This window comes from Vombatus ursinus, unplaced genomic scaffold (assembly GCF_900497805.2).
Source record: "Vombatus ursinus unplaced genomic scaffold, bare-nosed wombat genome assembly UNPS02015184.1, whole genome shotgun sequence".
Classification (NCBI taxonomy): domain Eukaryota; kingdom Metazoa; phylum Chordata; class Mammalia; order Diprotodontia; family Vombatidae; genus Vombatus; species Vombatus ursinus.
Window position 1 is genome coordinate 524,506 of NW_020954962.1, and position 15,947 is coordinate 540,452.

The 15,947-nt window shown below is 33.3% G+C and overlaps 1 pseudogene; it reads left to right on the forward strand.

Annotated features, from left to right (window-relative positions):
- Positions 1-12,202: 12,202 nt before the first annotated feature.
- On the forward strand, positions 12,203-13,136 carry LOC114031593 (annotated as a pseudogene).
- The last annotated feature ends 2,811 nt before the right edge of the window (positions 13,137-15,947 follow it).

A 15,947-nucleotide genomic window follows, 5' to 3' on the forward strand; every position in this document is an offset into this window, starting at 1 on the left:
AGAGAGAGAGAGAGAGAGAGAGAGAGAGAGAGAGAGAGAGAGAGAGACTTTTTTATACCTGTAGTTGAGGGGAGAATTTTTTTTTTAAGAGAAGTAAGGAAAAACACCTTTTTAAAAAATATTTTAACTGTATAAAATAGTAAAACTTTCAAATGAATAAAAGAAACAGCTGCAATATGAATAGAAGCTATGAAATTAGAAAATATTTTCATTACATTTCTTTGATAAGAAAATCTGAATTCCAACATACATAAGGCACCCACCTTAATTATTGTTCAGTAATAGATAAAATATCAAGTTTATCAATATTTTAAAAGAAAAAACACAGTCAATAACCATCATTTAAAACTATCCCAAAATACTAATATTAAGGATAATAAAAAAAGTACAACATTAAGGATTAATCTTATGACCATTAGATTTGTAAAGATAATAAAATACAGAAATAGTTAATGTTGATGATGGCTTGGGAACAAAAAAAAAACATACTAATACATAGTTGGTGAAATAAACTGAATTAGGCCAACAGTTTTGTAAAACAGTTTGGAATTGTGGGAGGGAGGTACACAATTCATTGGCCTCTTGAAGAGTTTTGGCTGTGGAGTCACTACTGGAACTCCCAGGATATAGAATTCAGCAATATTTAAAAATGTTTGTGGCAACACTTTTGTGGCATAACAAAAAGCTGGAAATAAGGCAGGTGCTCGTCAACCGATAAATGATGGAATACATTGTGCCATCAGAATGTGATGTAATTCTATTGTGCAGCTAGAGGAATGCAGACAATGTGAAAAGTCTTGAATGAACAAAGGTAGAATAAAGAAAGAATCAGAAGAACCACAGCCACACTGGCAAAAAAAAAAAAAATATGAATAGTACTAAAAAGCAGTTGATCTCAGACTGAAAGAAGTGACCATTTTAAGCCTTTCCCTAGGGAGGACATATTGGGGAGTGTATAGCAAATCCAGAAATGATGGTTGCATAGCAATCAAGAAGCACTAATAAAATGAAAGCAATAGTGACCATGAAATCACTATCAAGTATACAATGTGAAGTTCATCGAATGACTATGTTGCCTATAATAGAGAAGTTTTATGTGTTTGTTGTTGAAATTATAGGAAAGAAGCTTAATTTATATGTCAATGATATGAACCCCAGGTTCTTACCTATCAGGTCACATTTAGGAAATAAGATGATAGATTTTAAACTGAAGACAGCTTTGAGGTCATGTAGTTCAACCCCATGATTTCACAGTTAAGGAAACTTGGCCCAGAGAGTTCAAATGACTTGTCCAAAGTCACAAAGATAAGAGCCAAGATTTGAGCACACATCTTCTGTTGATAAACCCACCATGCTTTCCATTTTATCTTGCTGTATCCCTAAATGTTTTACAATCAAATGGAATTTGATTTGGGAAGTAATGATCTAGAGAATTTGATTCACAGAGAATTGTTTGTCTTAATCTTTGATTTTTAGAAGTTTCATGAACTTGGATGAGAAAAAAATTCACTTTAATTGGTTTTCTTCCTAACTCTATTTTTTTAATTTTATGCCCTAAAATAATATATCATGAAAAAAAATCACCAGACTTCCAAAGGGTTTTCTAATTAGTTTTTTTAGTTAAATACTCTTGTTTTAGAATTCTTTGATATCAATTTTAAACTGGCACAGATTCTGTGAATTAGGTTTTAAGTCTCTGATGCTACTTACCTATTTATCTATAATAATTTAGCCAATTCAAACAACAATTACTAGGTACCCAATTATTAACTAACTATTTATTAAGTATTTACTCCTTGCCAGACATTAGTCACACTAAATTTGGTGTTAAATATGTGAAGGAAAATAAATACATGAATGAATTAATGTGAGAATGAATGGAATTAAAGAGCTGGGAAAAATAATGTGCATCTTAATCTTATTGTCCAGTAATTTGAAAGCATCTTAAGATTATAAGCCTATTACTAGAGGGGACTACATGGGCCATATTCTCTACTACCATCCCTTATCTTCTTATTTTAGTTACAAGTAAAAGAAATATCAGTGCATAGGTTTCTAAAATAAATACAGAATAGATCTCATTTCACTTAATTTTCAACCACCATGGTTCTCACCTTTATAAAGCATTGTTGCAATAAATAAAACTTGCCTTTTACATGTTACCCATTTTTATACTTTGTTTTATTGCAGGGCATTATTTACATTTGATCAATAAAAGTAAAACTACCCTACTCCCTTATAATAGTAAAGAGCTTTATACATTTTGATGTGATCTTCTATCCATTTTCTTTGAGCCAATAATAATTTCAAGGAAATAAAAATGCCTTCTGAAACAAGATCATGTTGTTCAGAGATCCCCATCCAAAATGTCATAAGGATTTCTATTTTTTTTTATTAAATCCTGCTTCCTGATTAGGATCACAGGATTTAGGGACCTCAGGTAGCCTATAGATCATCTGTAATAATGCAATATCTTTAATGTCTGAGATGCTGAAGCCAAGACAGTAATATAGCTCATACATACCTTTCCCAGATGGAATCAACTCATATTCAGTTGCTTCTTTTTGTGATGGATATATTGTTAAAGTAGAAATATAAAATGATATTTATATAGCACTTCAAGGTTTCCAAATTCTTTACATACATTATCTGATGTTAAGCCCATAGGAGCCCAGTAAGGTAGGTGCCACAAGTTATTATTTTCATTTTGCAGATAAAGAAAAAAAAAACAATTTAAAAAGTTGGGTGGTTGAATGGAGAAAGGATTACAGTCTATTTCTATTTGTCCCCTAGTGTGGAGCTAGGAGTAAGAAATAAAATGTAAAAAGAGGTAACGTTTGTTTGGATGTCAGTATTTCTGTATAGGTGTGTATGTGGGGGGAGTGGAAATAATTACCAAAAGGGCTAACAGTGGAATGAATAAGCTTGGTTTGTACTGAGTTTGTCTTCTTTGTAAGTCTTGAACCAGGACCTTGATTGTCAGCTGGGTTAGGACAGAGGTTTTTTTTTTTCAGATATTGTTGGACTGATTGGCTTGTTGAGGTCCAGAATAAATTCAAAATTCTGTGAAATTAAAGGATTTGCCCAAGCTCACAGCTAATAAACGCCCAAGTTGGAATTGAAACCAGTGTTCTCTTGAATCCAGGTTCAACACATTTGCTACCAAATCCTACTATTTCTTCGTTAACATTAAACCTCCCACAACCAATAAATTTTGTGAGAGGTATCATTTCCCCTTTCTAAAAAATATGTTTTGTGTTCAACTCAGAACTTTTTTTAAGTAGATCTCCATCTCTTCTCTGTTCTGTAGGGACAGTTCCTCTCCCATGTCAATTTCTAATGTTTAATGAGAGAGAAGTTCTAATGACTCTAAGTCCAGGACATTTCCATGCATTAATTAGGTAGAGTGATATAATATAAAGAATTCTGGAGATAGAGGACAATTTTTTTTCTTTTTCTCTACCTCATGGTAAAACTTTTGCCAAGTCAATTTCTGCCTCAATTTTCTCATCTGTAAATTGGGAGAAATATATTACGAAATAGTTTGCAAAGCACTTTACATATATTCAATTAATTTTATTCTCAGAAACCCTGAGAAATGCATGATCTTTTTTATCCCCGTTTTATATGTGAAGAAACTGAAGCTGAGGGAGTTTAAGTGACTTGTCCAGGGTGACATAAGCCAGTAAATGTCTCAGGCAAGATTCAGACTCCGTTCTTCTTGAGCCCAGTCCTCTATCTACTGTGCCATCCAGCTAGATGGCTACTGATACTTCTACTTCTTATTAATGAAATAGTTTTCAGAAATATTTAGAACAACAACCAGGAACTTATTTAACTGTCTCTTCTCTTCTCTGTAGCATCTTTGTGAAAGACAGCATTAAATTAAATCTCCCTTTTGGCCTTGGGAGGGTGAACCAATATATTTGAATATTGACACAGTTGGCTGTTGTGACAAGAAAAGTGGAATGAGAGACAGAGGTCCTGGGTTTGAATACAAGCTCTAGACCTTATTACCAAGTGACCTTGGATAAGTTACTTTCTCTCTACAGAATTCAGTTCATTCTCTAAAATAAGAGCATTAGACTTTGGTTCCTTTCTTACTGAAAATTCTATCATAGCATTACAAGAATATCATAACTATGAGGTAGCTAGATAAAATAGCGGATAGAGCATTGTACCTGAAATAAGGATAGATCTAAGTTCAAACTGACCTTAGACATTCACTAGATTTGTAACTGAAAACAAGCCACTAAATCTCTGATTGCCTCAGTGTTCTCATCTGTAAAATGGGGATAATAATAACATCTATCTCCCAGGGTTGTTGTGAGGCAAAAAAAGATAAATTTTATTAAAGGTTCTGCAATCTTACAACACTATATCCAGGCTAGCTATTAATATATGGGGGAACTTGACAATTAGCAGAGAGCAGATAGCCAGTGGATTATGGCTGACAGTATAATGATTCTGTATGTCTTCTAATTTTGTACCTGGAGTAAGGGTCTGAGCCACTATATCCTTATCCCTACCCTAATCACAGACTCCTGTGAATATCTTAATGATCACATTGTAGGAAATGTCTTTACTATAACTCTGGATACTATAAGAAATAACCCTTGGAAAAAATGTCAAAGAGAGTGTGTAACTGCAATGTGAGAACAAGGCCTTTAATAACTCAGAAAGCTTTCCTTCCAATACTACTGTCACAAATTAATTTCAAAATTTTCCTTGGTTTAAGCAATCACTAAGTTGTTTAAAATTCTTCCTGGATGATGTGAATTGGTATTATAAGAAACCACCTCACAAAATTTAAATCTCTATAAAATTTGCAGTATTTTCAATACTATGAAATGCCAAGGCATGATCTAGCAAAGTAGTAGAGATGAGAAGAGGAAGATACCTATGGGAGGACACTAGGAGTGGAGATAGGCAGAGAAACATCAAGATATAGGAGAAAGTGCCAATGGGGATCCCTAAATCAACAAGAATCAAGAACAGACACATATATGGAGCAACTGTAGACAGGACACGAGGCTGACTGCCATGTTGTGGTGAAATTACAGGGATGACACATCTCGCTCAGTGATAGCCACTGTAAGTCCCAAGTATTAAAGGGTAAGATGTACATGCCAAGCTGTCTTAGGATCAAATGTGTCCTCTCACTTCCCTAACTATATTCTAGGATGACGGTGGTTATAGGTTCCAGTGAGAATATGTTCAAAATGATCAAATCTTAGGATAACCTTGGCTGCATGTACACAAATCAGACAGAAAATAGAGTGATAAAAATATCTTCTGGGTGATTACAGAAAGAGACTTACTTAAGAGATCCCATCAATATCATGAAAAAAAAAACAACAACAACATGATTCCAGAGAACTTACGATATATCTCTTGGATGGACTTAGGGGAAAGAATGAGCTCAATCTTTGATTATTCATATTGGTTATATATATTTTTTCCTAATGAAAGGTGGGATAGAGAAAAAAAAAACACTTGCTCATTAAAAAAATGAAAACAAAATGTAAAAATAAAATTTAAAAAAAAGGAGAATGAACTTTGGATTCCAAGACTTGGGTCCATATACCAGTTCCACTAATTATTACTGGCATCAGCCAATAAATATTAACCTCCACTAATTTTTAAGTTCTTACTATGTATCTTGCATGGTACTAAGTGCTAGGGATACAAAGAAAGGTATGGGACAGTCCCTGAGTGACCAATAACAGTATTTCAGTAGAATTGGTTTCCTCTTCAAGCCTATGAATTTATTTATTTTTTTTTTTTGCTTTTGAAAATATTACTCTCCAGGGGTCTCCATAGGTTTCAGTAGAATGCCTAAGGATTTAAAGAAATGCAAAAATGATTAAGATTTCTGCTTTGTAGACAGGAGAGGGAGAAAAGCAATTTCTTGTAATTAACTACAATTAAAGAACATTCAAATGTTTTGGTTGTTTTGTTGGGATGAAGACGAAATCAATTTCTGGACTGTTTTCTGGAGAATAAAAGAAAGATTAAAAAAAATAAAGGCTATTAGAAGAAATTGTCCAAATCACAGAATTACAGCATTTGAAGGGATAGACATGTTTTTAGGTCATCCAACTCAACTTTACATTCATTTAATTGCACTGCTGTTTAATTATATTTCTTCATCTTTCCCCATAAGAGCATCACTAAAATTATTTCAAATGGTTTCTAAATTCTAGGCAAACTCTACTTGTATCATTCACTTGATCTATTTGTTTAATAATTCTGTCAAAAAAGTAATGGGGGAAGGTATTATTCTACAAGGATCTGTTTCAGAAACTCTTTTGACTAGTTTTGATCACTATTAACTTTCCCGTAGCTTCATAAACCATCTATTGAATTAATTCAACCAATTTGACAGAAATTGTGTATAATTTACAGATTTAATTTTCTTACTTTTCATGATTTTTAATTGGTTCATCATTTTCCTTTCTCCAACACTGTGGTATTTCTATTCTTGACATTTTTTCACTTACATTTACCTGTAGCTCAGAAATCATATCTGTAAATTCTTTTTAGTGTGTAAGAATTTAGTTCATCAAGGCTGGGTGGCTTAAATTGATCAAAGATATCTAAGAACTCACTTATTTTCAGTTTATTATTCTTAAGGAATACCTCCATATTAGCCCCTTTTGTTCTGTCATCTATAGTCAAAAAAGTCATTCTCTCTAGCTAAGAAACTATTAGCAAAAGAAGAACCAAGAATCTTTCCCTTCATCCACTCCAATCATCCCATAAACTCCAAACAGAAAATCATCATCATTTATATCCATTATCTTGGCTTTTTTTCTTTAAACTGAGTAATATTTAGTATACTTAAATAGTAATACTTACAAAGAAGTGTTGACTTTTAAATTCCTATAGATGTTTAAATAAAACAGGTCCTATTTGATGTTTCTCAATATATATTCTGTTATCAAATATATTTTTGTGCCTTCTGGCGGTAGATTCTATCTTTCAATGTATAAGTTTCACCACAACACATGTATTCAGCACTGATGAGATATATTATGAAAACTTCTGATATTTTGAAATTTTGTTCTCTTAGTCTAAATGTAGATGTAATGTAAGAAATTCCTTTCAAAGAGTGAAAGTGAACTTTTACTAGTTTCACTATTTCTCATATTCAAAATAAAATCAACATATAGTTTTAGAGGTAAAGATTTCAGCACAAGCCATTACCCTTAGTACATAGAGGCAGGCAATCATGGCACTTTCTATGACCTAATAGTTACAATGTGCTCATCCCCCTTGAGTTTCTTTACAAGATTCCAAGTTCATGGCATCACTAAAGGAGGTAGGTTATATTCTGATTAGAATTCTTGACTTGGATTGAAGAAAACTTAAGTGAAGATCCTGCCGAAGACATTTGCTAGTTTTGTGACACTAGGAAAGTCACTTAGGCATTTTGCACCTCAATTTCATCATCTGTAAGTTGGGAGTGATAATAATAATGCCCACCTCACAGGATTTTGAGATGATCAAAAAAGGATATGTGTATAAGCACTTGACAAAACTTAAAACACTACATAAATGTTAGCTCAAAGGGAACTTACAAATCATCTAGTATATTCCTTTCATTTTATGGATGACAAACCTGACGTTCTAAAAAGTTGTACTACTTAACCAAGGCCGTTAATCATCAGAGCCCTCTCTTGTAACTTAAAGTCCAGTTATGTGGTTACATTGCTCCAAATCACTACAATATGAGGGTACTCAAGTCATCTCTTGATAACTAGGGGGAGATTCATGCTACTGCCATCTTCCACAGAGACATCCTACAGCAAAGAAAAATTGGTCAGAAGTACTCTGTGGTTTTGTTCCAAATGAAGATAATTACTTTTATGGGTTTTCTAATACATCAATCTAACTCATTTCCCAAGCACTTTCTGTGTTCAAAGCTCATTCCTCATGAGAACTCAGTGAGATGGAAGGTGAGAGTACTTAGGCCTCATTTGTACATGAAGACCTAGCTTTCGGAACACGAAAAGGAATTGCCAGGATTCACTCAGCTGGGAAGTGGCCGAGCCAAGATCTGCCATCTAAAAACCCAAGGCTCTTTCCATAATGGTAAGTGGCTCATTAATATATTTTTAGTGCTTTGAACTTTGAATCAGAAGACATTGATTCTCATTAAGAAAGTTAAAAGTGACCTTTGTGTGGGTGAGAAGCTATCCCCACAGAGCAGAGCTGGACAGAAATCCTCTATTTAAAGAGCTCTAGTGGATTTTTAGAGTTTTAGAAAGAAATGCATTCTTATTTTGTTCTAGTTTTTGAGGGAAAAGGGGGGTTCATTATATACATATATAAATATATCAATATCTATTTATCCATAAATAAAAGAAGCAGTTGGATATGACTTCATCCCATCTGAAAAAGGTAACAATTTTGTTTTCATATCCAACTTTTCATTTGAGAGTCACTTATGACTGAGTGACTACTGAGCCCTCTAAACATTCTGAATATTAGGTTCCTAGTGAGTATTCCAGTGCATGCTAACCTTCACAGAATTATGTGAGCAATCTCCTGAAAAAATTTGGGACTGTACTTGCTCAAAATTTTAATCAGGGTAGGCTGGTGGAAAAATAGAGTTTTCAGATTTTAACCACTGCAAGATTAAACAAGAACAAAGTGAGGAAAGTCCATTAAAATGATAAAGCCTTATTATAATGCAATGGATTCTGCTGGTAATAGTCACATTAATGAAAATTCAAAGTTTTATAATCACAAGGCATAACTAGTGAGGAAAGAATATGGACAAACATCAGTAAAATCATCATTGTAACATTTTTCATTATTATTCCTTTTCATCAGTCCTTCAGTCAATAAGTATTACTAAACTCTTGCTATGTGACAATCATGAGACTAGGGGGGGAAGAGGGGGGGGAGAGAAGAGAGCACAAATATAAATCACACACAAACATATATAAATATATATATATAGTAGAGATATAAATGTGATACAAATAAATAGATGGCATTAACTATATCATTGCAATTTATTTCCTTTCTAATCCTATGTATTTTATTTATATCTGTAATTTACAATGGGTCCAAAGGCTTCACCAGACTGCCACAGGGATATATGACAGGTAAACATGTGTAAGAACTTTTGTTCTATAAGAATTAAGTAAAATATTCCCTTTTTTATCAGATGTTCTGACTGGGTCTATGGGGTCCCTTTCCCTTAGCATGCAAAGTTGTGACCAGCATTTGTACTAGTAGAGGACTGCCTGACCAGCATTGGGATGGCCTCCCCCTACTTCCATCCATCAATATAGAAAATACTTCCCCAGGAGTTTTGGCAGTTGTTATCTAATGACTTAATACAATTAAAAAGTGATCATTCTAATTCATTCAGACAGAGATGAGAAATATTTAAGTTGCACATTAACATTAACAAGTTGTAGGTCTGAAAATTAAAAACAAAAATCTCCTTAGAGTTGAGAAGAGGTGGGGGCCTTAACCATTCATGAACATACCTGAGAGTTCTTTATGCATTCAATTTAATTACATATATATATATATATACACACACACACACACACACACATATATGCATATGTATATGTATACATGTGTGTATTGTGTATATATGTATGTATGTGTATATATATAGACAGAATGTATATATAAGAATATATACAATTTATATAAGAATGTGTGTGTGTGTGTGTGTGTGTGTGTGTGTGTGTGTGTATGAGAATAGCAAATGATTACTCTTGGAAGGGACGTCAGGAATCACCAAACAGCCATACTTTAGACAAGGTGGGAGATAATTTTATTATGTAATAGCTGGAATACATCTTCAGATTTGGTGATAGGTAAATTTGATGTGAAAAGGATACATTGAAGATTACATTCTACTGGTACAGGTAGGATGATGAAAGACCTTGAACCTATGAAAAAGGAAAATCAACTGGAGCAGTGGGAATATTGAGCCTGGAGAAGAAATGACACCATTCCTAACTTTCAATAACCTAATGTCTTCCTGTCACTTATAGGTTCTGGCATCGCAGATTTAGAGCTATAAAGAAATTGTGAAGTCATTTGCTCCATTGACAGAAGAAGAAACTGAAGCACAAGCAAGTTAAGAGACTTGTTCAAGGTGACACAGGTAGTAAGTAGTAGAAGTGAAATTGAAACACTAACCCTCAAATTTTAAATCAATCCTGTGTGTGCGTGTGTGTGTGTGTGTGTGTGTGTGTTTAATGTTTTTTGTACCTTACTGCCTCCCTGTCTTTCTAGGACTTTCAATGGAATTGATTAATTCAGATGTGTGTTTCTTTTACAGTGACTAAATTCAGGTTTTCTCTACTGACTTTCTTCCCATCAGCATTTACCCCTTTATATGCTTATTATCTTAGTGAGCCATTTGCAGCCAGCTCTCACAGTGTGAAAGTATATGAAATGATTGATTTTAAGATGATTTTGGAAGTATTTTAAATTTGATACCACTTCTAAATGGTATTACAATTGCACAACTTATTAACCTCCAATGACTATTTAATTTGAGAATTATAAGCCTTATTCAATCAAGAAGAAATTTAATTTAGAAGCTCTTCTTGGTGTCTCTAAAGCATGGCATGAAGGTAGCCTGCTACTAGTATTTGTACTACCACTACTACTAAATAAAAAAATAGGAAATAATAAAAAAAGTAAACAGTAAAAAAATTTGTCAGAATCCTTGCCTTCAAGAACTTCTATTTTAGTTGTAGACAAAGATAAGAGATGTAGCAAAAGAAAATTAATGAGATGACATGTCACCTGAACATCATTTTGAAAAAATGGGAAGAATTCTAGTGAATGAAGAAGTTTAACAACATCCCAAGAAGGAAAAAAAAAGAGAATGAATACAAATAGAGAATCAGAAACAATAATGGCTGTGAATTTCAAACATCATTGTGAAAAAGCATTATATATTTTTTAACCCATTTGATGATGATAGATAGATATTGCCAACTGTCAAAATTCCATTCAAATTGAAGTTGAATCATGAACTAGAAAGAGGACTGAATGTTGAGTCAAAAGATTTAAGTTAATTTAACCTCTCTATGCTTGAAGTTGCTGAATTTCTATATACTTGTGGGGGGCTAGGTGAGAATTTACTCTAATTTCCTTTTTGTCAACCTCTAAAACCTGTGACATCATGAAAAAAATAATATCTGTGGAAAACAAGCTTTTAAAGCATTTACTATGTAACAGGCACTGTTTTAGGTAATAGAGATGTAAAACAAAAAATGTGAATCAATCCTTTCCTCTAGGAGTTTATATTCTGTCAGTGAAGATAATATGCAAATGAATAGGTATTCACAAAATACAAATATAGATGTACAAAACTTGTTAACCAAATGTAAGGGGAAAAGGAACTAGGGGTTGGTCGGGATTGAGGAGGAAAGTAAGATGATTCAGGAAGAAGGTTGAGTTGGAGCTGAGATGTAAAAGAAACAGGGTAAAGTTTCTAAGAGATGAAAGCAAAGAGGGAAAACATTCTCAAGGTAAGAGACCACCCACAGGATAAACTTCAAGACATAGTGCCATATATTTGGAACATCAGTAAGCCAATATGGCTAGATGGTAAATTATGTGAAATATAATATTTGTAAGAAAGCTAGTAAGTTAGGTTGAGCCCAGATTGTTCAGAGTTTTAAATGCCAAAAAGAAGATTTTATGTTTGGTGTTAGTTATAATAGGGAGCTCCCAGACTTTACTGAGTTGAGATTGGGGGGGATTATCAAAGCCGATCTTTGGAATAGTCACATTGAGAACGCTTTTGCTATTTGAATGGATTAACAAGGCATTTATTAGATATAAAACTAAATTTTCAATGGGAGAAATTTATGGCTCCAAATTCCAATATGAACTTCAAAAATGATAGAAGAATTTAAGCATAATATACTTTAGAACTCAAACCATGAAGAATAAGACCCGGAAGCAACATCTTGTGTTATAACAGACATAGTGCATTTTTCTGAACAGCACAATAGGCACTTAAATGAATGGGACTTGGAATGATGACTTGAGAATCTAGAATGTCCAGTTAAGAGGGCAATTTAGAAATCATCTAACATATACCCTGCATTTTACAGATAAGCAATGTGTGGACTGGTGAGGAGGAAATGACTTGTCTAACCTGAACTAGTTATTTCCACTGATGGAATACTCAGGTGGGGAAATGGTAAGAAGAAATCGTTCTTTTGGGGTTGAATTTATTCTCTTGGGATTTTCTGACCTTTCTCACTTCCGTGACATTCTGTTTGGCATTTTCTTCGTTATCTACATGGGTATCATTTTGGGAAATGGCTTGATCATTTTAATAGCCGTAGTTGATCCAACTCTCCAAATTCCAATGTATTTCTTCCTTGGAAACTTTTCCTTCTTGGAAATCTGTTATACATCAGTCACCATTCCCAGAATGTTGACAGATCTTTGGACCCAGAAACAGAATATTTCTCTATTAGCTTGTGCTGTACAACTTGGTTTTCTGGTTATGCTCGGAACCACTGAGTGCTTCCTCTTGACTGTGATGGCTTATGATCGTTATGTGGCTATCTGTAAGCCTCTGAACTATCCTCTCATCATGAACCACAAAAATGTGTGTACAACTAGTTTCTGGCTCCTGGACCACTGGGATTCCAGTCCACCTAGCTCTGACATACCAGATTTTCTCTCTACCATTCTGTGGCTCTAAAACACTCAATCATATTTTCTGTGATATCCGTCCAGTACTAAAGGTGGCCTGTGGGGAAACTTTTGTAAAAGAGTTCTCTGTGTATGCTATTGCTGTTTTGTTTGCTGTGGTTCCCTTTCTATTGATACTCTGGTCCTACATCAAAATCATAGGTACTATCCTGAAGCTGCCATCAGCCACGGGAAGATCCAAAGCCTTCTCCACATGCTCCTCTCATGTCATGGTTGTTGGTTTATTCTTTTTGTCTATCGTTATTACATACTTACAACCTAAGTCTACTCATTCTGACAGAAATGATAAATTTTTCTCTCTTTTCTACATTATTGTAACCCCAATGTTTAATCCCATTATATATACTCTAAGGAACAAGGATGTCTTAGTTGCATTGAAGAAATTCTTATCAATATCAGGAGGTTAGGCCAGTAAATAACTGAACTCCTAGAACCTAGTTTCTATTTTCATTTGACTCAAAAATCCTATAAAATATTCTCCAGTTTTCTCTTCAATATCCTTTAAAAATTTGATGATTTCCCATGCATAACCTGAAATTCTCAGGATATCTCCTTGAATGTCAAACATTACTACACCTGTTACATAATTTCTCCCTACCTCTTTTGAAAGGGATGATTTAGTTCCTCCTTTACTCCTTTAATAAAAAAAATACTTCTGTCACTTTTGGGGAAGGTGACAAACTGATTAATCATTGACTAGAGTATTCTAGTCCATGAACCATGCAGTGTCAGAAACATGTGAAAAGATCATCAACACATTTTGCCTAATGGTGCTGGGGAAAATATATTTTTTATTTCTATTAATTATTGTAAATGAAGTGTTTAAATGATGCTTTTTTGAGATAATATTGTTATCAACTGCCACTTTTATAATATACCTAACATTTTTGGCCAACTTCCATGTAATTTGTAGACTTGAATTACTCATTTAATAATGAACGTGCTCTCTAATCTCTTTCCTGTGAACATTTTATCTTTATATTAGATTAAATTAAGGTAATTTAAAACTTGTCCTACTTCTTAACCTGACCTCATAAAGAAAGTTATTTTAGCCTTATGGTTTGATTAATTGTGTGTGTGTATGTCTGTGTGTCTCTGTGTGTCTATGTGTGTGTATTCTGTGTCTGTGTGTGTATTTCATGAGGTAGAAGAAAATTTCACTCAAATGGTTACAGAGTCAAGGAGAGCCAGTATAGTTTACAACTTTTAACTAATTAAAAGTGACGTAAAAAGATATATCTTTGAAGAAAATGGTGACTAGAAAAAGAGAGAAGACTGTCATGCTACATTGGTTTCCATATATATTGCAAGAGAATTAGTAGAAGGTTACCCATCCACTATGTACATCCTCAATAGAAGATATATGGAACTATATGGATTCCAGCCACATAGGATGGGAAGTGATGGATGGGTATTAAGATCTGCAGCCTTGGTAGAAAGGCCCACTTTGATGAGATCACAGAATGATCAAAATAATGGAACTCAGCTAAAAGAAAGCTATATCTATTTTATATTGTTATATGAAAATATATATTAACATTTTTACAAGAAAATTTAAAAAAACATTCTTTTAAACAGTGGTCTGTATAAGAAGATGATTACAGCATATAAAATGCTAATTCTATATAAATTAGAAAGGGAAATTCTCCATTCAATGCAAGTATCAGAATGTTGAAGCAACTTTTAACCTAATTAGGGGATGAAGAGGAGTACAGAATAGGATAGAGACTTTTGAGAATTCCTATAATTTGATCACTTCATTTCTTTATGTTTTTGATCCAATAGAAAAGTGAAGAAACAAAAAAAAATAGTAGATAGCACATAAATTGTAGATTTAAAGCTGGAAGAGATGTTGCAAGCCATGGTCAATTAATTATTTGATCCTATAATTTAATCATTTAATTTCTTTATGTTTCTGATTTGACAGAATGATGGAGAAACAATACTAGATAGAATATAAGGTCTTAGATTTGAAGGTGAAAGAGATATTATAGGATATGAAGTCAGCTTATAATTTGATCATTTCTTTATGTTTCTGAACTGATACAAAGGTGAAGAAACAAATAAATACTAGATGGCATAGATTTAAAGATCATAGATTTAGAGCTGAAAGAGATTTTACAGGCCATTATGTCAACCCCCTCATTTTACATATGAGAAAATTAAGGCACACAAAAAAATTGAAAGAAGGAAATAAAATCAATTCCTAAGCATAGAGCCAAGTAGTTAAAAAAAACTGTGGACATAAACAATTAAAGATAATCTCCAAATAAAATCTATAAATGCTTTGGATAAGAGAATGTCAGACAATGTGGCATAGTAGAGAGCTGGCTTCAGAATTTGTAACTTCTCAGTACTAGTCTTGCCTCTGAGAGGTATTGGCTGTCTTAACCATAGTAAGATTCAAAAAGGTACTAATCTATATTGATACATTGAGTTCCTATATTTGGGGAGTTTCCTACTCCAGTAAAACCCACTGTCCAATAACTGTCTTTAAGAGAATGGAAAGAGATAAATATAGAAGATGAGGATAATTGTGCACTAAATATAACTGGAAACATTTTGTGAGAATGGAAATAGCATAAGCCCTGTCAAAAATGTCAAGAGACTTATATAAAAGTGCTTAAGGGGAAAACAAGTACAAATACAACTTTTAATGGAAATTTGAGAATTATTTCCTAGAAGAGAAACTTTACACTCTCTTTAAATGCTGTGGAAACCTTGAAAACAAAAAATAAAAGAAGAATGGAGAAGTCAGTAGTTGGCCCTTTTTAATTCAGCGTGCCTGTCTTCACACAATCTTTCAAATATTATCGGCAGTAGGTAAACTGTCACATATACATGCAGGTACACCTTCAGTATTTTACTTGGATGCTTAAACTCATCAATGACAGGTAAGACTTTTTTTTTCACTCTGTTAACGTTTTCAAGTATCAATGAATTATTAAACAAATCGGTTCATCTATTCCTCTCCTGAGGTCATTTTTCTTGGGAAAGAAAACTGAAACAAAATAATAATTGAGTAGTATTTTTCATTTACTATCAAAATTCTACTCACATTAAACAATGTTCTTAACTCTTCTTTGTACTTGTTAAAAATAATATAGCTAAAATTATAAATCAATCAATTTTGTTGTTGTCTTTAGTTATCTTTACCTACCTCAACTCATTCTGAGTTATAGCACTAATGACGTTCCTCTTAAATACTGTGAGATGGT